The 21732-nt window shown below is 38.8% G+C and overlaps 1 long non-coding RNA gene across 1 annotated transcript in view; it reads left to right on the top strand.

The window, feature by feature from the left end:
* Positions 1–4487: 4487 nt before the first annotated feature.
* The window catches only part of LOC142836989 (uncharacterized), a 38256-nt gene continuing 21011 nt past the window's right edge, over positions 4488–21732 (top strand). Inside the window, exon 1 of the long non-coding RNA XR_012908183.1 lies at positions 4488–4577. This is a non-coding gene — a long non-coding RNA (uncharacterized LOC142836989). The remainder of the gene's footprint in view (positions 4578–21732) is intronic.

Here is a 21732-nt window from a genome sequence, read left to right as displayed (position 1 = left end):
CTTTGGGAGGTTTCCTTAAGGCAATGATGTATAGAGCAACAACAGAGCTCTGTCTCTGATCTCAGGAATACGCTTGGGTGGGAGAGCTGGCAAAGATGTGGGGACAGGGCCTTTGGAAAAGGGTTGTTTCAGATCCTCAGAACCCAAACCTTTACACAGAAGGGTGAAAGCTGTGGTTATCAGTTCCAACACCACTGTGGACTTTGTTTATAATGTTCTTGGTTTACCCAATGTTCTTCTCGTGCAACTTTTTCTGATTAGCCTCTTTCTGAATTTGTATACTTCCTTTTAAAACCAAACCCATTGATTTACATTAGCAAAAGACTTGCTGTTGAACTTGACTTAGATCTCCAACCAATCTGGGATTTGTTTCTGTAGATTAGCCGCCAGTGCTGGGAATGCTGTGCTGTGTCCCTTCTGCTTACCTGCTTCTGTCACTCAGACCTTACTAGCCAATGAGAGCCTCCACCAGTCAAATGGGAGGGTTCTTCCGGGAGCCAGACTTCCGGTTTAGCACTTCCTGAAGAAATCACAGTCTCTCTCATGCACTGCGCCTTGTGATCCCTTGTGGGGTTAAAGCTTGTCAGCTAGGCAGCTGCACCATGGTGAGTGAATGGTTGCTCTCCCGAATGGGAGGAGAGGCAAGCCAAGGAGAGCAAGGGGCCAATGTCCCCAGGTGGGGAGGAGTTGCTGGCCTTGGTGCACGTGGTTGCTCTTCCCACGTGTGGAGGAGTGGCTGGGCTTGGTGGGTTTGGGACTGCTGTCCCCAAACTAGGTGGAGCGGACTGCTGAGGCTCGTGGCTGATGTGATGCATCTTCGCCTGGCTGGGCGGGAGCCAGTGGACAAACACAGAGTTTAGTGTGTTCCTGCCTCATCCTAAGTAGCCCTAAGTGATCCTTGCAACTCCCTGTGGCAGACTCTGAATAACTTCACTGCCTGGGTGGGTTGTGTCTGCACAGAGCAGAGCTTTGGGAGCTGCAAATGGTGGTGCCTGTAGTGCTTATGTTGTCGCATGTGGAGAGATATCACCAAATTTTCCAAACTCAGAGCCTACTGGTCTCTCCAGTATCTACAGAAGTTCTGCACTTTTAACATTTATGTTTAGGATCCATCTGTAGTTAATTTTGTGGAGCTCATAAATGGTTTCTCCTGTGTAGAGGCACTCCGCTGCTAAACTGTGAAGTAGGAGAGCATAATTGAGTATAGAATTAATAGTTTAAGGATTTGCCAGTTCTTAAGAGACATTAAGTCACACAAAGTAGAATTTAAGTGAGGGAGTACTGCATCCCAAATTCCCCAAAGATAAGTAGTATGCTGGCCATGCCTGTTAGAGATTAGTATCATGAGATGCAAATGTTTGTTCACCAGGATTAATAAGCGAGTAAGGTACATTTCTATAATAAATGAGACAACCATGATTTACAACCAGCCAAAAGACCCACTTCCCCATCAAAGACCTCTAACATGCTGCCCAAGGGGCCATTACAGGGTCACAACCTGTGTTCCATGAAAGTATAATAATTCTAGAACAGCTGCATTTTTCAGTTTTTAAAAAAGCAGTTTATAGTCAATGTCCCCTATACTGTTTGAGGTGGACTTGAATCCTGTCTGTAGCCCCACAGAGCGTTACCCTTGCTATCTTCTTGGTTAACTGCCATAAATTTTTGGATTAAAAGTATGCTGCACCACACAGTTCTAAAATTACCACTTTGAGTCTTATCGTGGTGGTGTCCATTGCAATAACAATAAAAGGATTTGTGTGTGGAGCATGGCTTCTCCCTTCAGACCCGAAGTGTAGGAACAGTATACTGTGTACACTGGAAGGGGGAAAAACTGGACAATAACTAGATCACAGAATGAAGTTTAAGGGAGTGAGCTTCAGGGGTATCCATTACAAAGAAGGACCTGATTGACATAGTGTGTGACTTTTGGTGTGATTTCCCATCATACATTAATTTCTTGCATGTGAATGAAGACAGACACCAGTGGGTGTGCAGTTTAAGGAGGATAGCTTGAACAACTACATATTTAGTTTCCAATTAGTGAACTCTCCCATGCAGGTATATTTAATCCTGGTTGACACCGTGAATTCAGCTCAGATGTTTGAGACACAGGCCATTGGCTGTAACTCCATGTGTCAGCTTACAGCACTCAGAAGCTAACATTTTACATGGGACAAAGTCATGCTTTCTCTTACTAATGGCATTCTCCCTACCAGGGAAGTGCCTACTCTGTTTCAAAGTCATTATAACTTATCGAAAATCCAAAAAACAAAAAAAAAAAAAAGAAAAACAAAGTCAGTATAACTAAGTGTTCAATTATTTTTTATTATTTTAAGAAATCAATTAATGGTTGTCATATTTTAGATTTCATTTTCTTCAAAGGCATAACTGCTATAATCTTGTATTTTCTAATGTTTCCCAGGTTTTGAATTTAATTTTAAGAGCTGTTTATTTATTCATCTTTTTATTTATTTCAGATTATAGCAGTGATTCTCAACCTGGTGGGTTATGACTCATTTTGGTGGATCAAATGAACCTATCACAGGACAGGCCAAAGACCATCAAAAAGTACAGATATTTATATTATGATTCATAACAGCAAAAATATAGTTATGAAGTAGTAGTGAAAATTGTTTTATAGGTGGGGAGAATACTACATCATGAGTAACTGTATTAAAGAGTCATAGCACTAGGAAGATTGCGAAAAACTGGTTTAGATCAGTGTCTCCTGTAGCTCGGGCTTGCATCATACTATGTAACTGAGAATTGCTATGAACTCCTAATCCTGCCTCTGCTACCTAGTGCTGCAAAAACAGTCCAGCAACTCCTACCATGCTGGACCTTGACTGGTCTGTGTGAAGGAGAAATAGATCAGTGAATGAGTATACTCCAACTTCTTTAGATTTTATTGTGAATTTACAAGTGAAGTAGGACCTGTGTAATAACTGAGTTCACGGACCAATTCTAAAGCCAGTATCGTCACATCAGAAAAAGGGATGGGAAAGAAGGAAGGTAAAAGCTTTCCTACTGTGACAATAGTTGGCATTTGCAGTGAGTAGTGAGGTAATCAATTTTAAATGTTCCATAAATGTGCTGACTGGCCATTTCATGGGTCCACAGACCATGCATACAAGAATCTATATAAAGAAATTAACTTATCATTAAACCAAATTACTGTAGTTACAGCAGTTCAAGTAAAATAGAAGAGCTGGATAAAATGGTGTGGCCCTGCCTACCATGATTTATTTTCTAGGTTTAAGATGTATACTGTGAGAGAAATGATGTGAGTAGCACTTCGTGTGCTCTGATACAAATCCCTGGTCTCTGGGGCACATGACCATAAAATCTGTTTCAACTTTTTAACAGAATTTTTCAGGATTATAAATACATTATTTCCACTATCTCTTTCCTGCCTCTAAGCCCTCCCATAGACCCTTTGTTGTGTTCTAATTCTCATGGCTTCTTTTTGTTTAATAACAATTACTGTTTGTGACCTGTGTTTGTTTGCAAGACCTCCCAGCTATGAAATAAGGGGTTGGCTACTCTGGACCTTGAGTGTGTAATGGAAAGTGTACATATAGGACCATGTGCCTTGGAGGAGGAACAGGAAGTGCTCTGGGAAAATGGAAGATTTTACTAAACTACAAAATTTCCAGATTAGTATCTTGTCTGACCATAGTGTGGAAGGACAAACCTGGAGGATTTTTGCTTTCTAAGACATTTGATTTCTGCTCTCCCAGTAGGGTAACTGCCAATGTCTGGAAGCCCAGCTGGGTGGTCCTAGCTAATGAGGGACTCTGGTTGGCAATTAGGAGCACCAGCAGGAGATAGTTTACAGGTTCTTTCCAGTATTGTATCCACATTCTCTTGCCTGTTCCCAAGACTTACCACAATCCCTCAGTGTCTTCTAATTCATGGCCCACTTGTCTTTAATAGCAGTTGTAAATGTGACCTGTGTTTGGCTGCAAGATTTCCCAGGTATGAGGCAATGTGTTGGCTGCAGTGCACATTGAGTGTGTAATAGGATGTGCACACAAAAGACCCTGTGCTTTGGATGAGGAACAGGATATGCTCTTTGAAAGTGGAGGATTATCTACTAAATTACTAACTTTCTATCTAGGGCCCTGACCACTGGGCTGGAAGGACAGAACAGGAAGTACTGTGCTATCTGAGTCATTTGATCTTTGATCACCCAGTAGGGGAGCTGACAATATTCTGAGGCCAAGATGAATGGCCCTAGCCAAGGAGAGATTCTTGAAAGTCTTAGCAATCAGGTATAATAGTGGCAGGTTTCTTGCAGGTTCTTTTCAGGATTCTTTTCTACTTTTATTGAAGTGAGTTTTTTTAACTATACTATTTTGTTTTTTAAAGATTTATTTATTTTTATTTTGCATACAAAAATCTGCCTCCATGTATGCCCACATGTCAGAAGAGGGCACCAGATCTCATTACAGATGGTTGTGAGCCACCATGTGGTTGCTGGGAATTGAACTCAGGACCTCTGGAAAAGCAGTCAGTGCTCTTAACCACTGAGCCATCTCTCCAGCCCTAGGAATACCACAAGCTATGCCATGGTGAGTATAGGGTGTTCAGAGAAGGTCTGTTGAACTGTCATTTCTGCTGGGATTTGGATGGACCATGAGCCAGGCTGTGGTTCTGTTGCCCTATGTAATGACCTGGGCAGTGGTCGTTGTCCTCTGTGCCTCCCTGTATATGGATTTCCTGGGAAGAGGGACACTCTGCAGCCCCGGCAAGGTAGAATATTATACTTGTAATATCACTGTCCAGTGTACACACAGAGTCATGCTTTTGGTGTGCAGTGGGAAGACAGATTTGAAAACTTATAGTTTTATTTCTAGAAGTTCTGAATATTACATTCTACTTTCAAGTTTGTCTTATAAATGTTTCAAATAATTTAAAAGCTGGCAGAACTATGGTGATGTTGACTGTCTTTTAGCAATACATGATTAAAATGCTTCTAATTTGTCTGATACTACTAGCCACAATGATGTCATTCAGTGATATTTAGTTCCAGGTGACAAAAAGAGTTTCTGAGCTGCAGAGGTTTCTTAGGTGTGTATGGTGTTGGGCAGGTAGATAGGGCAGAATCTATATCTTGTGCCATAATCCATGTGACAGGAAGCAGAAATTATACTATATTGCTTTGGTATTGGGCATCAGTGAGACTGGGTTTACCTGAAAACATAACAAGACCGAAGGAGAGGTCTCTAGAGCATGGGGCCTCGCTGTTTGGAACAAATACCAGTAGCTGTAGGGTCAGAAAGAAGAGTTTATGGGTCATTTTGAGGTAGTTTTGTGAAAATTGTGAAGTCTTTATTTATTTAATTTCTCTACACATAGAATCATAGGTAGGTGAGTAACATTTTTTAAGATCACATGTCTTCTAAGTTTTCTTTGGTCTTTTTATTAATAGTTAATGATATTTTTCTGCCTATTCTCTCTTCTTTTTCTCTCCATCTCCTTTATTCTTTCTCAAATATTGTACACATTCTTGATTGTTGTTGCTTTTTCCCCCCAAGACAGGGTTTCTCTGTAGCTTTGGAGCCTGTCCTGGAACTTGCTCTGTAGACCATCTGACTTTGAACTCACAAAGATCCACGTGTCTCTGCCTCCCGTGTGCTGAGATTAAAGTGTGCATCACCACAACCCAGCAAGAATTCATATTATGTCAATTTGTGTACTATTTTTTCATAATCCCACTGATTACTCTGGGTGTTTCCACTATGAATATAACTTTGTAATCAGTTTTCCTGTTATAAATTGTTTTGCATTGTCATTTTAATGTATTTATCATGCAAATTTACCACACACATCATCTTAATTTTGATGCATCATGTTTCCAAGGGTCATTTATTTACTTCTTTATTTATTTTGGTTTTGTTGCTATTATTGTTAATCTGAGAGACTTTTGGTTTATTTGATAAAAGCCATTATGGATGTTGGCAGATGGCTCATCACATACTCATTTTGGAGAAGACCTATGTTCAGATACCTAACTCAAGTTGTTAGGCTCATAACTCTTCCATTTCAGATCCAAAGCATCTGAACCCTTCTTTTTTGTATGTCACCTGCATACATATGGAAGATATTCTAACTCATGTAAAATATATGCAAAAAATAACAATAAACTTGTTTTCAAAAGTACTTTTGACTTATAAAGCAATTAAAGTAAAACAAGTTGCTTTAGGTGTACACTGATTCTTTAAAAAATCTGTTATCTTGCATTTTGTTTAAAAATGTTTTCATTTCCTCACTCTGATTGCAGACTTACAGGCAATTATCAATCATGGGATACAAATGGTGTCTAAGTGACCCTAGGAGACATCCTATTCCTTACTATAAGATAATGAGATCCTTTTAGTAGTCAAAACTATTTTCTACGAAGTTAAGACATGAGAAGGTTTCAAGGGAATCTCTCCAATTTTGGTGGAACATCCCTCCTCACCCAAGCCATTTTTTGTTATTGTTAAAGGAGAGAGAACTGAAGTCTATAGGATGAGTGCTGGTCAGTGATTTCTTAGAGTTTGATTTTGGTTAAAATCTTGTAGTTTTTATTTAAAGGAGCACAATATGTCTTTGTGTCTTTGTCATCTATGTTATTGATTTTATTAATTGTTATTTAAGAATATTCTTCATTTCTGGAAAATAATGGTCTCACTAACTTTGTATTCAAAAAATTTCTCATGTTATTAGTTCCTTGAGTTTTTATTGGTTTGGGAAGTTTCTGTGGAGAGACAGTACTAGTTTTTTCTTCTTTATCTTATATGTTTGCCATTTTCCATTTTCTGGCATATCTATCTTCATGTTTGTGTTTTTGCTGGTCAAGTGACTGATGCTATTAGTACATTGCCTTTAGATCTTTAAAATATTTTTGTATAATATTGTCTTTTTCTCTTAATTAGCCTCAGCTATCAGCATGACATAGCTTAGAGTGATCTGAGAAAACACCAATTAGGGTATTCCTAGATCAGAATGTCTGATTAAATTGTCTGAGAGAGATTGTGTTGGTTTTGATTGATATGGGAAGGTTTTTCCACTGTGTTGGCAATATCCCTGAGCAAGCAGCTCTGGGATAGATAGAAGAGCTAGCTAAGCACAAGACACTGACAAAACAAGAGAGAAAGCCAGAAAATAATGGTTCCACATGTTTTGCCTTTAGCTATTATTTTTAGCTTGAGTATCCGCTTTAAGCTCCCATAATTAAGAATTGTGAAATAGGGTTAACAACCAAATAAACTTACTCATTACCTGAGTTGCTTTTGATTAGATAATGTAATAGCAGCAACAGAGAAGAAAGTTGGAACAAAAATGGGACTCAAGTGCTGCAAAAGACTTTGGAATGTTGACTGTTATAAGAATGCTACAGATATCATAAAACTGAACAAAAAGCCTAATCAGCTGTTCTTTTGGGACCTAGAAGATGGAAATGTTGAGAGTAATGGCAGAGAGTGGAGGTCAAAGTCATAAAATTTTTGTGGGTTGTAAGCTCTGCAGGGAACCATGGAGTTGGCCTGACCTAACTTCCTTGAGAGACCTGTGTCATAGGTTTTTCAGGTTAAAGTAAGCCCATGGTTCCTGGGTCACAATATACCTCCCAGTTCCAGTTGAATTCCCTCAGATAGTGAAACGTTCAGGCTGATTTGTGTTTCTTTGTATGATCCCTTAGTAGTCAAGGAATCATGAAAGTTTAACATGACAATTCAATTTAAACATTAATCTTGTGTACACTGTATAGCTTGCAAATTTTATTATATCCTGGTGTATACAGATGCCTAGGCTTGCAATAATTATAAAAATTATTTTAATTACAAGACTGCTTAGCCAATAGCTTAGGCTTTTTATTAAGTAACTCTTACATCTAAAATTAACCTATTTCTATTAATCTTTGTGTCATCACATGACTGTGGCCTACCAGTAAGGTTCCATCCAGCATCTTTCTCCTTCGGCAGCTACATGGCATCTCCCTGACTCTGTCTTCTTTTCTCCTTTATCTCTGCTTGGAATTTCCACTTGTTCTATTCTGTGAAGCCATAAGCCCAAAGTAGCTTCTTTATTAACCAATGGTAATAAAACATCTTCATAGCATACAGGAGGAATCGCACATCACCTCCTATTTTCTGTCTAAATAAAAAGGAAGGTTGGAAGGTTTCGATTTTGACATAGCAAGATTACATATAATGAAACCATTATCCAGCAAGAATTAGAGTTACAATATTTAGTCCCTTTACACTTGGCAAGTTAAGAAAAATACTATATCATCTATTCCATCTTTTTGAGTCTAAGGTTTTATGTCTAATCTATTTTTTTATAATTATAAAACTGTCTCTTTCTTCAACTCCATCAAAGAATCCAGAAGGATATACTACTACCTAAGTAAACAGGAAGTACGTTGTAAGCAACTTCTAAAACTCTAGAATTGACAAAGACATCTTGCTGCCTGGACAGTCACCCAAAGTTCTTCTGTAACAGTGGGACATCCATCTCCAGCCTATAGGCCCATAGTGTCTGGCAGACTTTTCCATGAAGCAGGAAATTTCAAAGACAGTTCTGCCTATATTGGCAGTTTGTTAGTCACCTTTTTTTTGTGGATCCTGCAGAATGTCTGGCAGACTCTTGCATGGAGCAGGAACTTTGAATGACTTTCTCACCTTCTTTAGGCAACTTTAGCAGTCATTTTTCTGTGGGTCCTGAGTGTCCAGTTTATAAAACATACCATGAAGCAATTCCAGCAGAAGTTTCTTGCCCAAATGGCTAGTCACATTGAAGGCAAATTCCATAATGAGATTCTTTAATGCCCATCAACCTCTCTGAAATAATATGTGCTGCCAGAGGCAGATGTGGCTCACTGTCATGAAAAGTCCTAAGTTTTTAAAACATTTTAAATGCCATATTATGTATGTCTCCATATTATATTATATTATATATAATATATTATATATATTATGTAAGTCTCCAATGTTTGCTTTCTCCATTTTCTTTAAGTGGGTATTTAGTGCTATGAACTTTCCTCTTAGCATTGCTTTCATAGTGTCCCATAGGTTTGAGTATGTTGAAAGCCTCTAGAAGACACATTTATTAAAACACTATGCTTGCCTGGCCTCCCTTGCCTACTCAGGCATCATCTGGCCTTTCTGTTGTGTGTATGCATCACTGCCTGTGGGCTGTATAGGTAGAGGCAGGTTTGGGGTTTCCTGGAATAAGCCTTAAATCAGTAGAGGCTTAGACTGATCATCTTCTCTAAGTCCATGATGAGGAAAGGGCTTCTCAGAGTGTTGCCACCTCACCTCCTGTTCCCCAGCAGCTGCCACCGGAGCCTGAACCCCTCCCTCCTCTTCATCCCCTTATGATGGCAGTGCTTTCTCTAAGCTTTCCAAGCTGTGACTGTCCAACTGGAACATGAGTAATAAAATCTTGGAGAAATTGGGGATATTATATTATATTATATTATATTTATTATATTATATTATATTATATTATATTCCTTTCTAGGACTGGTTTCTATAGCAGCTAGTATGGCTACTGGGATTAAAGGTGTGTGTTACCACTGCCTGGTCAGTAAGACTGACCAGTGGGGCTGTTTTACTCTTTGAACTTCAGGCAAGCTTTATATATTACAACATAAATGAAATGCCACTACATCCAATACAGGATGAGCCTGTCTTCCCAAAACTACTTCAACTGCCTGCAGCTGTTCCTGGGGTAGGCTTTTATGTCAATGAGCTGTGTGTCTGGGAAGAACTTTTGTCACAGGAACATAGTCTAGGCTTGTATCCATGGTCTCTTAGTGTCTGCAGTACACCTATCTAGGACCTTCTGACTTTCATGGTTTCCATAGAGAGTCAGGTGTAAGTCAAATAGGTTTACCTTTATAAGTAACTTGACCTTTTTCCTTTGCAGCTCTTAATATTCTTTTTTTATTCTGTATGTTTTGAGTTTTAATTCTTATATGGAGATTTTTTTTTATCCAGTCTATTTCTCTATGCTTCTTGAACCTTTATTTTATTTTATTTTATTTTATTTCTTTATTTTATTTCTTTATTCTGTATGTTTTGAGTTTTAATTCTCATATGGAGATTTTTTTTATCCAGTCTATTTCTCTATGCTTCTTGAACCTTCATAGGAATAACTTTCTTTAGGTTGGGAAAGTTTTCTTCTATAATTTTATTAAATATATTTTCTGGACCGTTAATCTGTACTTCTTCTACCCCTATTATTCTTTGATTTGGTCATTTTATTGTGACCCAGATTTCCTGAATGTTTTGTGATGCGAATTTGTTGGATTTGCTGTTTTCTTTGATCAGTGCATTTATTTTCTCTGTGGTATCATCAGTGTCTGAGATTCTTTCTTCTATCTCTTGTATTCTGTTGGTAATACTTGTCTTAGTAGTTCCTGTTCGTTTACCCAGATTTTCCATCTCCTGCCTTCCTTGGTTTGGTTTTCTTCATTACCTCCATTTCATTCTTCAAGTCTTGAACCGTTTCCCTTACCCGTTTAATTGCTTTTTCTTGTTTCTCTTGTTTTTCTTGGGTATCTTGGAGAGATTTATTCATTTCCTCTACCTTTTTGTTTGTCATCTCTATTTCTTTAGGGCAGTTTTTCACCTCCTGTTTAAGGTCCTCTATTATTTTCATATAGTTCCATTTAAAGTCGATTTCTTCTATTTCTTCTGGAGTAGGGTGTTCAGTTCTTCTTGTTTTGCGATCCCTGGATTCTGGTGATGTCATGTTGCCTTTCAGGTTGTTGGAGGAATTCTTGCATTGGTGCCTGCCCATCACTTCCTTCAAATGGAGCCAGGAGAGGCCTGGTGTCTTGGTTCAGTCTTTGCTGTGACTGAATCTCTGGGTGGATCTCCTCAGTGTAGAAGCAGGAACTGTTCCTGTCTGTATGGAAGTCCTCAGCACCATCCAGATGGAACTCCTCAGCACTGAAACAGGGAAGCCTGGTAGCCTAAAGACCCACGGACAGAAGGGCTAACGTGGGAAGCAGGGCGGGGTCGAGTAGAACACAGGAGACCCTGCAGCACAAGGTGAAAGTGCCCTCGCTCCCTTGCAGGGGACCTTCAGGCCTGCCTGATAGGCAGGCATTCACCCCTCTGGGTGGGTAGCCTTGGTGCAGGAGCAGGAAACTATTCCTGAGCCAAGGACCTTGCAGACAACAGGGCAGGCTTGGGGGGGGGTCTAATTTTTATTGCATCTTTAAGTGAGCTGCACAAATATAATACCTTAAACAAGAACATATATATATATATATATATATATATATATATATATATATATATATATAACAAAATTGACCTTAAATTTTTATCAATAGGTCAAAATCTATGCAAATGCAAAGTAGTATCTCTATTTCATGGCTCCTTTAAATGTAAACAAATGTTTATAAACAATATTTCGGAATTTGGTAGTAGTTCTCTCCATACTCCTTCCTACTTTTTGTTTGTAGGGATTTCTGCATGGGCTTGCATCAGCCCCTGGAAGAAGCCTCTTTAATAACAATTAAGCTAAACAGCAATCTATGATAATAGCAGAAAATAGTTATGAATCATTTCATTGATATTTTTTCTTGGTCAACTGTATTTGGTTCTACCCTTGTTCTCTGAGCCATTCAAGTTCCAGCTCCTGGCCATGTAGGCAGTGTCAGTTATGGACTTCCTCTCACAGTATGAGCTTCAAGTTAGACCAGTCATCTATTGGCCACTAAGCAAGTTCTGAGTCACCAGTGCCCCAGCGTATCTTGCAGGTAGTACAAGTGTGGGTTGAATGTTTTGTGGTTGGCTTGGTGTCGCAGTTCCACTGGTAGCCTTATGTGGTTACAGAAGATGGCTAGTTCAACCTCCTCTTGCATACTAGGAGTCCTCACTAGGGTTACCTTTATAGGTTCCAGAAAGTTTTCGCTACACTGTTTCCACATCCCCTGTTAAAAGTTCCCCTATTCCAGTTATCTCTCCCTGTCTTCTCCCCACCTGTCTTTTCTTCACTCACCTGATCCTTCCTGTTCCCATCCCCACCTGCCTCCAGTGCACCCATAAAATCTGTTTTATTTCTTCTTACCAACGAGATGCATTCATCTCCCGTAGAGCTGTTCTTGTTACTTAGCCTTTCTGTGTCTATGGAGTGTACTGTGATTAACTGTGATTACTGTGATTATACTTTAACTGGTAATATCCACCCATAAGTAAATACATGCCATGTTTATCTATGTGATTCTGTGTTTCCTCACCTAGGATATTAAAGAACTCAAGAAACTAGACAACAACAAACCAAATAATCCAATTATAATGGGGAACACCTCTAAACAGAATTCTCAGTAAAGGAATCTAAAGTGACTGAGAAACACCTGAAGACATGTTCAACATCCTTAGCCATTAGGGAAATGAATATCAAAACTACTTTGAGATTTCATCTTACAAGTCTTAGAACTGTTAAGATCCATAACACAAGTGACAGCTAATGCTGGCAAGGGGATTCATTGCTGTTGCAAGTGCAAACTTGTACAGCCAATGTGGAAATTAATATGCAGTCCTCAGGAAATTGGGAGTCAATCTACCTCAAGACCAATGTATACCACTCTTGAACATATACCCAAAAGATCCTACCACAAGGACATTTGCTCAACTGTGTTCATGGTGGCTTTGTTCATAAAAGCCATAAACTACTATATCTGGGAGACAGTGTGTTGATTGATGATTGATGTGTGATGGCTCCTCCACTGTGGGTTGCAATATCTCTAAGAAAGTGGGCTTGGGATACAAAAGGCACCAATCTGACTAGGCAAGAGAGAAAGCCAGGAAACAATCTTTGTCCATGTATTTTTGCCTTCAACTATTAGCTTGCTTTTCTATCCTAGGCTCCCAAAATGATGAAGCCAAAATACCCCCACTCATTGCCTGAGCTGCTTTTCATTAAAAGATTTAATCAGAGCAACATAAATGCAAGTTCGAACAAGAAATGGAAAACCAGAAGTAATATTGTTGCTAGGCAGAACCTGGGAATGATGTCCCTTGGAAGAGTATAGAAGATATCAAAACTTTAGGTGGCAAAAAAATAGAAAGTAGTACACAGAATTAATTAGCTTTTCTTGTAGGATCAGAAAGATGGAAATGTTAAGAGAAATGATAGAAAGTGGAGATTGAAATCATAGAATTTCAGTTGAAATTGATTAAGGTAGAGGTCATTTGTGTGATATTTTGGCTCCAAAATATGTCTTTTTCTGCCTGTGACCTGGAAATTTAGTAAAGCAGAATTTAAAAATATGAGCTAATTTCTTAAATGGAATATTGAATGTGGTGGATGGTTATTACTGATGATTCATTCAAGACTACAGTGGAAAAAAAAACAAGTGGGGCAGAAATAAATGAAAATGAAAAGGCAGTTTCTTATGGCAGTCAATTACTGGAACAGGCTGGGATTTTCAAGGATTTTATCACCATTATAGAGAAGGACCTTGCTATGGAATGGAAGCCTAGCAAGGTGCTCTAAGGGTAAGACTCCATTCACATAAGCATTCAACTTATGGAAGGCGTAAGCAAAGTGATTCCCAACTGTAACCCTAAATGCATTTTTCTTCATTGGTGACCATGAGCCTATAGTGACCCAGGTCAGGATGTAATTGATTGAATAAAAACCTCCCATATAGGAAGATGTATTTGAACATGTCTCTTTTCTTGGCAACTTTCATTTGATTGCTTGTGAATCCAGTAGGAGGATGAGCCTTTCTGGATGAAATTCCTCATTGGACACGTGATATGAGTTTCTATAGCCTCAACCCATTCCCTGTTCTTTGTGCCTGCTATGTTGTGGTTGAAACTAATTGGTCAGCTTTCTTCTTTTGCTGTCATGACTTCCCTACCATTATAAACTCTATCACTAAATCACATTAGATTCAGTAGAATTACCTGCTATTTGATGCTAAGACAGTTTGGTAGCCTACAGTTTTCATTTTTGTTTGTTTATTTCTGAATACAAGATTTGTCTGTGTAGCCCTAGATGTCCTGAAAGTTGCTCTATATACCAGGCTGGCTTCAAACTCAGAGATCCCCTGAACCTGATTCCCAAGTACTGGGATTAAAAGTGGGCCTGGATTTTTTGTTTTTATATTGTTCTATGATGATTTTTGTTCCTATCAAGCATATGCTGTTGTACTGAGCTTCACCCATATCTTGAATTTTAAAATTTGACAGAGGGTATCATTATGTTTCCCAGGATGGCATGTATTCATGACATTGATACTGGTTGTGCTTTCTGAGCCATTGGATTGCAGGTGCATCACCTTCTTCTTCCTGCCTATTTTGTTTGGTTTGAATTTTTATTTTAATATGAGTATTTACTTGTACATGGATATGTACCATGTAAGTGCCTGATCCTTATATTGATTAAAAGATGGAACTAGAAACGCTGAACTTGGAATAATGAATAGTTGTGATCCCCCCATGTAATTCCTTGAGTCAGACCAGGAGTACTCTTTACTGTTGAAACATGTTTCCTGCTCAGTGTTGATTATTTGTGATCAACATAAATATTTGATGTTTTCATTTGTCCATTTATAAGAGTGGTATTGCTGGGTAGGTTGATCCCAAATTTCCTGAGACACCACACTGCTTTCCATAGTGGTTGCACAAGTTTGCATTCCCACCAGCAATGGATGAGTGTACCCTTTACTACACATCCTCTCCAGCAAAGGCTATCGGTGTTTTTGATTTTAGCCATTCTGACAGGTGTAAGATGGTATCTCAAAATTGTTTTGATTTGCAGTTTTCTGATCACTAAGGAGGTTGAGCATGACCTTAATTGTCTTTTGGCCATTTGAACTTCTTCTGTTGAGAATTCTCTGTTCAGTTCAGTACCCTATTTTTTAATTGGGTTAAGTAGCATTTTAACATCTAGTTTCTTGAGTTCTTTATATATTTTGGAGATCAGACCTTTGTCTGTTGCAGGGTTGGTGATGATCTTCTCACAGTCAGTGGGTTGACAGTGTCCTTTGCTTTACAGAAGATTCTCAGTTTCAGGAGGTCCCATTTATTCAATGAGGTCCTTAATGTCTGTGCTGCTGGGGTTATACGTAGGAAGTGGTCTCCTGTGCCCATATGTTGTAGAGTACTTCCCACTTTCTCTTCTATCAGGTTCAGTGTGTTTGGACTGATATTGAGGTCTTTAATCCATTGGGACTTGAGTTTTGTGCATGGTGATAGATATGGATCTATTTTCATTCTTCTACAGGTTGACATCCAGTTATGCCAGCACCATTTGTTGAAGATGCTTTCTTTCTTCCATTGTATACTTTTAGCTCCTTTATTGAATATCAGGTGTTCATAGGTCCGTCAGCATTTCTTGGTTTAGCAAGTTTCTGTGGAGAAACAGTTTTAGTTTTCTCCTCTTGATCTTAGAGGCTTACTTTTTCTCATTTCTTGACCTATCTGTGTTTTTCAGTTCTTCATGTTTGATATGGTTAATATATTGATTTTGTGTTAAAAAATCTTCTTCTCCTATATTATCATCTCTACCTTAATTAGCTTCAGCTGTCAACATGATGTAGATTAGAGTCATCTTGAGAGAACATCAGTTGAGGCTTTGCCCAGATCAAAATTGCTACTAACTATGGGAAAATTGTGTTGATTGATGATTCATGTGGGAAGGCTCTTCTCTTCCACTCATGGTTTCAATACCCTAAGAAAGTGGGACTGAGAGGGATAAGTAGGCTAGCTGAACAAGAGAGAGTGACTAAGCAAGAGCGAAAACCAGTAAATATTTTTCCTTAGTGTCTCTTGCCTTCATTTTGTAACTTGAATTTCTATCCTAAGCTTCCACAGTTGTGGGTTGTGATCTGGAAATATCAGTCAAAGAAACCCGTTTATTACCTCACATGCTTTTATTTAGGGAATTTAATCACAGCAAGAAATGAATAAATTAGGTCAAAATGTGGTACACCAAAAGTGATTTTGTTGCTGGGTAGAATGTGGAAACGTTGTCCTTTGGAGGAATGTGGAGGATATTAGGACTTTAGGTGGCAAAAGGAATAGAAAACTGTACAGAGCTTAATTAACAATTCCTGTAGGACTAGAAATATGGGGGTGTTGAAAGTAATGCACACAGTGGAGCTCATTGGATTTCAGTGGGAAATAGATTTCATGAAAAATTTATCTATGGGTCATTTGTATAATATTTTCTTCCCAAATCATTCCAATTTTCTCCATTCCCTGAGAAGTTGAGTAAGGCCAACTTAAAAAGTAGTTGGGAGATTTCTTAGACAAAGCATTGATTCGGTTGGGTATTTATTCCTGATGATTTATTTAGGTCTACAGTGGAAAAAAATGAGTGATGTGGATAGAAACAAAAAGTCAGTTTTGTGGAGAAAAACAACACTAGGAAGATTCAAAGGGCAGTCCTGTCATGAAAAAGAGGACAAAATTACAAGAAGTTTAGAACCATTAAAGAGAAGGCCCTTCTTATTGTTTGAAGCCTAGGAAGGTAACTTAGGGAAAGATTTCATCTGTCCAAGTCTTCAATTTCTCAAAGGAATAGGCAACCTGATTCCTAATCTGAGAAAGCAACTTCATGCAGAAGCTGCTGGAACTCTGAACGAAGCATAGTAGCATCCACAACAACTTAGAAGCCAAATTGTGTGTGTTGTGGAGGGACCCATGTTGTATTGTTTCTGGAAAAAAGAAAGAAGCAAAATTTTAAAGTCATAAATTCTTCCTCTTTAGTTTCAGTTGAACATGGTTTTGTCCATCTGTGTTTGGCAGAGTCAGAAACCCACTGAAGAGACTGTGAAACTTTTTATTGCATGAAGCTGTGAAGATGAAGACAGAGTTGTATTTTTAGATGATAGGATGTTGTAATACCCAAGCTATGAGATATCTGCCATGGAGAACTACATATAGGAGGTAGATATATACATATATATAATAAATATATAAGGATATATATATATATAATTTTTCATGAATAGTGCTATCTAAGCTCTTTGAAAATGAATCCCTACCTGTCTGAGGCACAGCTAAAGGATTTGTTGTTTGCCCTACTGAGTTTTCGTGTTACCATGAACCAATCTTCCCTCACTGTGTCCACATTTCTCTCTCTCTCTTTTCAAAATTTATTCTTCTTGTAAACACAGGCTGCTTATTCATTTCCCAGGCACCCAGACCCGAAGAATCACAGAGAAACTATATTAATTACAGCACTGTTTGGCCTACTAGCTCAGGCTTCTTAGTAACTTGCTCTTTCATCTTAACCCATGTCTATTAATCTCTGTGTCACCACGAGGCTGTGGCCTACTGATAAGGTTCTGGGGCGTCTTTCTGCTTTGGCAGCTACATGGCCTCTCTTACATTCTGCCTACTCTCTATATATCTCTTCCAACCTGGCTATATTCTGCCTTGCCAAAGCAGCTTTATTCATTAACCAATAAAAGCAACACTTATACAGAAGGACATCACACATCACTTTTCTTATAATATATCCCAACTGCAGTTTTTCTGTTCTCCATTTCTCTCAGTCCTCTCCACAACTCCCTTCTCCACCAGATCCACTCAATCTTCATTTCCCTTCAGAATAGAGCAGACACACAAGAGATATCAATAAAGCCATATATAGCAAATTGAAATTAGACTAGGCACATATCAAAGACTGCATGGATCAATCTAGTAGGAGAAAAAGGGTTCCAAGAGCAGGCAAAAGAGTCAGAGACATTCCCCACTCCCACTGTTAGGAGTTGCACAAAAATAGCATGCTACAAATGATAACACATATAGAGAGGAATTGGGGCAAACTCCTACAGGCTCCATGATTGCTATTTCAGCCTCTGTGAGCTCCTAAGAGCCCTGCTTAGTTGATTCTGTGGCCTGCGTTCTCCTGTATTATTTTAGTTAGAAAAGATTTTGACTATGAATTTTTTTGAAATTTTTTTCTGTGTTTTTGGGGTGAGATAGTTCTCCATTTCCTGTTATTATTAGGGTTGGTATTTTTCTAGTGTTTCAGATTTCCTGGATGTTATGTTTCAGGAAATTTTTGGTTTAACATTTTCTTTGATCAATATGTCCATTTCTTTGATCATGCCTTTAAAGTCTGAAATTCTCTGTTCAATATCTTATTTGATTATTTAGATTTTCATTTTCATAATTATTTCAGTTCATATTTTTTAATTGCTCCTATTTCTATTTTAAGGTCTTGAACAGCTTCATTTCTGCCAACTGTTTCTTTGTTTGTTTTTGGTTTTCTTTAAGGGATATATTAATTTTCCCCAATACTGCATTTATCTTTTCTCTACTTTTTTTAAAAAGGGATTCATTTACTTCTTTAAGGACTTCTGTCATCTTCGTAAAGTTGGTCTTAATTGTGCTTCAACTCTATTGGAATATTCAGAGCTTGCAGCAGTAGGATACCTGGAATCTGGTAGTGACTTATTGCTCTGACTGTTGTTGATTGTGTTTTTATGTTGTTGTCCAAGTATCTGGGTTTTAGGAATTTGTGGATCTAGGTACTCATCTCTCAGTTTGTCTTTGTTGCATGGGTGTTATTTTGCTTGGTTTCTATTTGCTTTCTAATTTTCTGCTTTATGTGGCCTATGGTTGAGCAGGTGCTCTCATCCCAAGTTAGAGCTGGAAATCTTACAAATGGTGTTCACCCAATGTTTGGGCATGAAAGGAGAGGAGACCATAGGGAATTTGGAGATAGTGTTGATGGGGACTGAGAGACTGAGGAAGGCCATTTGGAAGGTGGCCTACATAGACTTCTTGCAGATAGTTGAAGTTGAAGGCTACAACACAGAGAAGAGGAGGGAAGTGGGATTGGGGATAGTGTTGTGGAATTATTAAAAGAATGGAGGTGCACAGATAAACCCATGTGAATTTCTGGTGACTTCCATAGGTTCTGGTCCAGCAGAGAGTCTTTACCTCTGTTTTCCTACCTGTTTTTTTTTATTTTGGCTCATGTGGCCTGCACTTGAGCAGAGGCTATGCATCTGATATAGGGGTGGGTACATGGTTTTGAGGGTAGCAGCTGTAGGGTTGCTGAAAGATCATGTCTGTGGGAATGTAGGGAGTGTGGAAATTTCATGGGTTTGTGGTCTGCCTATCTGTTCTCACTGGTGTGACATACACATGAGTCTGCCTAAGATGGGAGGTGTAACACAGTCATATTCCTGTTTTTATGAATGGGACTATGCCCTGTGCCATTATATGTTGTAAATCTTTATTTTTTTTATTTTACAACATGTGACAGTCAAGAGATTGTCTAAAATGTCAGAAAAGACTTTGGACATTTGTGATGTTTGGGCTGCTACAGATTATAAGGATCATTGAACTTACACTAAATGCATTTTATTTTTATTTGTATTTATTCTTCTCGTATTCTCTATATCCTGATTCAATTCTCACCCTCCTCTACTCATTCCAGTTCCTCCCCCACCAAATCCCATTGTCCCAGCCCCACTGCTTCCTTTTCCCTTCAAAAAAAAAAGAGCAGACCTCCCAGGGAAATCAACAAAATAAATCATACCAAGGTGCAATAAGACTAGGCACAGACTCTTATTTCAAGGCTAGACAAGGCCAATGCAATAGAAGGAAAAGGGTCCTAAGAACAGACAAAAGAGTCAGAGATGCCATGACTCCTACAGTTAGGAGTTTCACAAACACCCCAAGCTGAACTATAGCATGTATGCAGAGGACCTGGCACAGAGCCATGAAGACTCTGTGATTGCTACATCAGTTTTCTTTGAGCCACTATATGCCCTACTTAGTTGATTGTGTGGGCCATGTTCTCCTGATTTCCTCAACCACTGAATGCTACAATCCTCACACCCTCCTTCTACAAGATCAATACAGCTCAAGCTTATGTTTGGGTAAGGATCTCTGATGGGCTTCCATCAGCCCCTGGAAGAAGCCTCTTTAATAACAAGTAGGCCAGGTGTCAACCTATGATTATAGCAAGAAATAGTTAAGAATCATTTTATTGATATCTTTTCTTGGTCAGCTGTTATTTGGTTCTACCCCTGTTCTCTGAGCCATTCAAGTTCTGGTTCCTGGCCATCTAGGCAGTTTTCAGTTATGGGTTTCCTCTCATAGTATGAGCTTCAAGTTAGACCAGTCATTTTTTGGCCATTAAGAAATCTCAGAGTCACCAGTGTCCCAGCATATCTTGCAGGTGGTACAAGTGGGTTGAATATTTTGTGGCTGGCTTGGTGTCCCAGTCCCACTGGGAGCTTTATGTGGTTACAGAAAACGGCTAGTTCAACCTCCATATTCTTGATTACTAGGAACAGTCACTAGGGTCACCTTTATAGTTTCCAGAATGTTTTCACTACAGTTTCCACATCCCCTGTTAAAAGCTTCTCTATTCCCATCATCTTTCCCTGTCTTCTCCACATCTGTCTCTTCCTCGCTCACCTGATCCTTCCTCTTCCCATCCTCCCTGCCTCCAGGATACCCACAAGATCTGTTCTATTTCTGCTTACCAGGGAGATCCATGCATCTCCCCTAGAGCTGTTGTTACTTAGCCTGTCTGTGTCTATGGATTGTACTGTGATTAACTGTGATTACTGTGATTATACTTTACTTAACTGCTAATATCCACCTATAAGTGAGTAAATATCATATTTTTCCATGTGATTATGGGCTTCCTCACCTAGGATATTAAAGAATTCAAGAAACTAGACAAGAACAAAGCAAATAATCCAACTATAATGGGGAACACCTCTAAACAGAATTCTCAGTAAAAGAATCTAAAGTGACTGAGAAACACTTGAAGACATGTTCAACATCTTTAGCCATCAGGAAAATGAATATCAAAACTACTTTGAGATTTTATCTTACACCTGTTAGATTTGTTAAGCTCCATAAATCAAGGGGCAGCTAATACTGGCAAGGACATGTAGCAAGGGGATTCATTTTACAAGTGCAAACTTGTACAGCCAATGTGGAAATCAACATGCAGTCCTCAGGAAGTTGTGAGTCAATTCACCTCAAGACCCAGCTATACCACTCTTGGACATATATCCAAAAGATCCTACCACAAGGACATTTGCTCAACTGTGTTCAGAGTGGCGTGGTTCATAAAAGCCATGACTGCTGTATCTGGGAGAGATTGTGTTGATGATTCACGTGGGAAGGCTCCTCCAATGAGGGTGGCAATATCCCTAAGAAAGTGGGCTTGGGCTACAAAAGGGAGCTATCTTAGCATGAATGAAGGAGTGACTGGGCAAGAGAGAAAGCCAGGAAACAATCTTTGTCCATGGATTTTTGCATTCAACTATTAACATGATTTTCTATCCTAAGCTCTAAAAATGATGAAGTCAAATTACCCCACTCATTGTCTGAGCTGATTTTGGTTAGGGGATTTAATCAGAGCAACATAAATGCAAGTTAGGACAAAGAAATGGAAAACCAAAAGTAATATTGTTGCTAGGCAGAACCTGGGAATGATGCCTCTTGAAAGAGTGTAGAAGATATCTAGACTTTAGGTGGTGAAAAAAATATAGAAAGTTTTACACAGAACTAAATTGGCTGTTCTTATAGGACCAGGAAGACAGAAATGTTAAGAAGAATGCCAGAAAGTAGAGACTGAGATCATAGGATTTCAGTTGGAAATTATAGACTCCATAACAGATTAAGCTAGAGGTCATTGTTTGATATTTTGGCTCCAAAATCTTTCTATTACCTGGATATTTAGTAAAGCACAATTTAAAAAAATGGGCTGATTCCTTAAATGAAA

The sequence above is a fragment of the Microtus pennsylvanicus genome, chromosome 17 (genome assembly GCF_037038515.1).
Source record: "Microtus pennsylvanicus isolate mMicPen1 chromosome 17, mMicPen1.hap1, whole genome shotgun sequence".
NCBI classification, from domain to species: domain Eukaryota; kingdom Metazoa; phylum Chordata; class Mammalia; order Rodentia; family Cricetidae; genus Microtus; species Microtus pennsylvanicus.
This window is presented reverse-complemented; position numbering and strand designations above follow the sequence as displayed.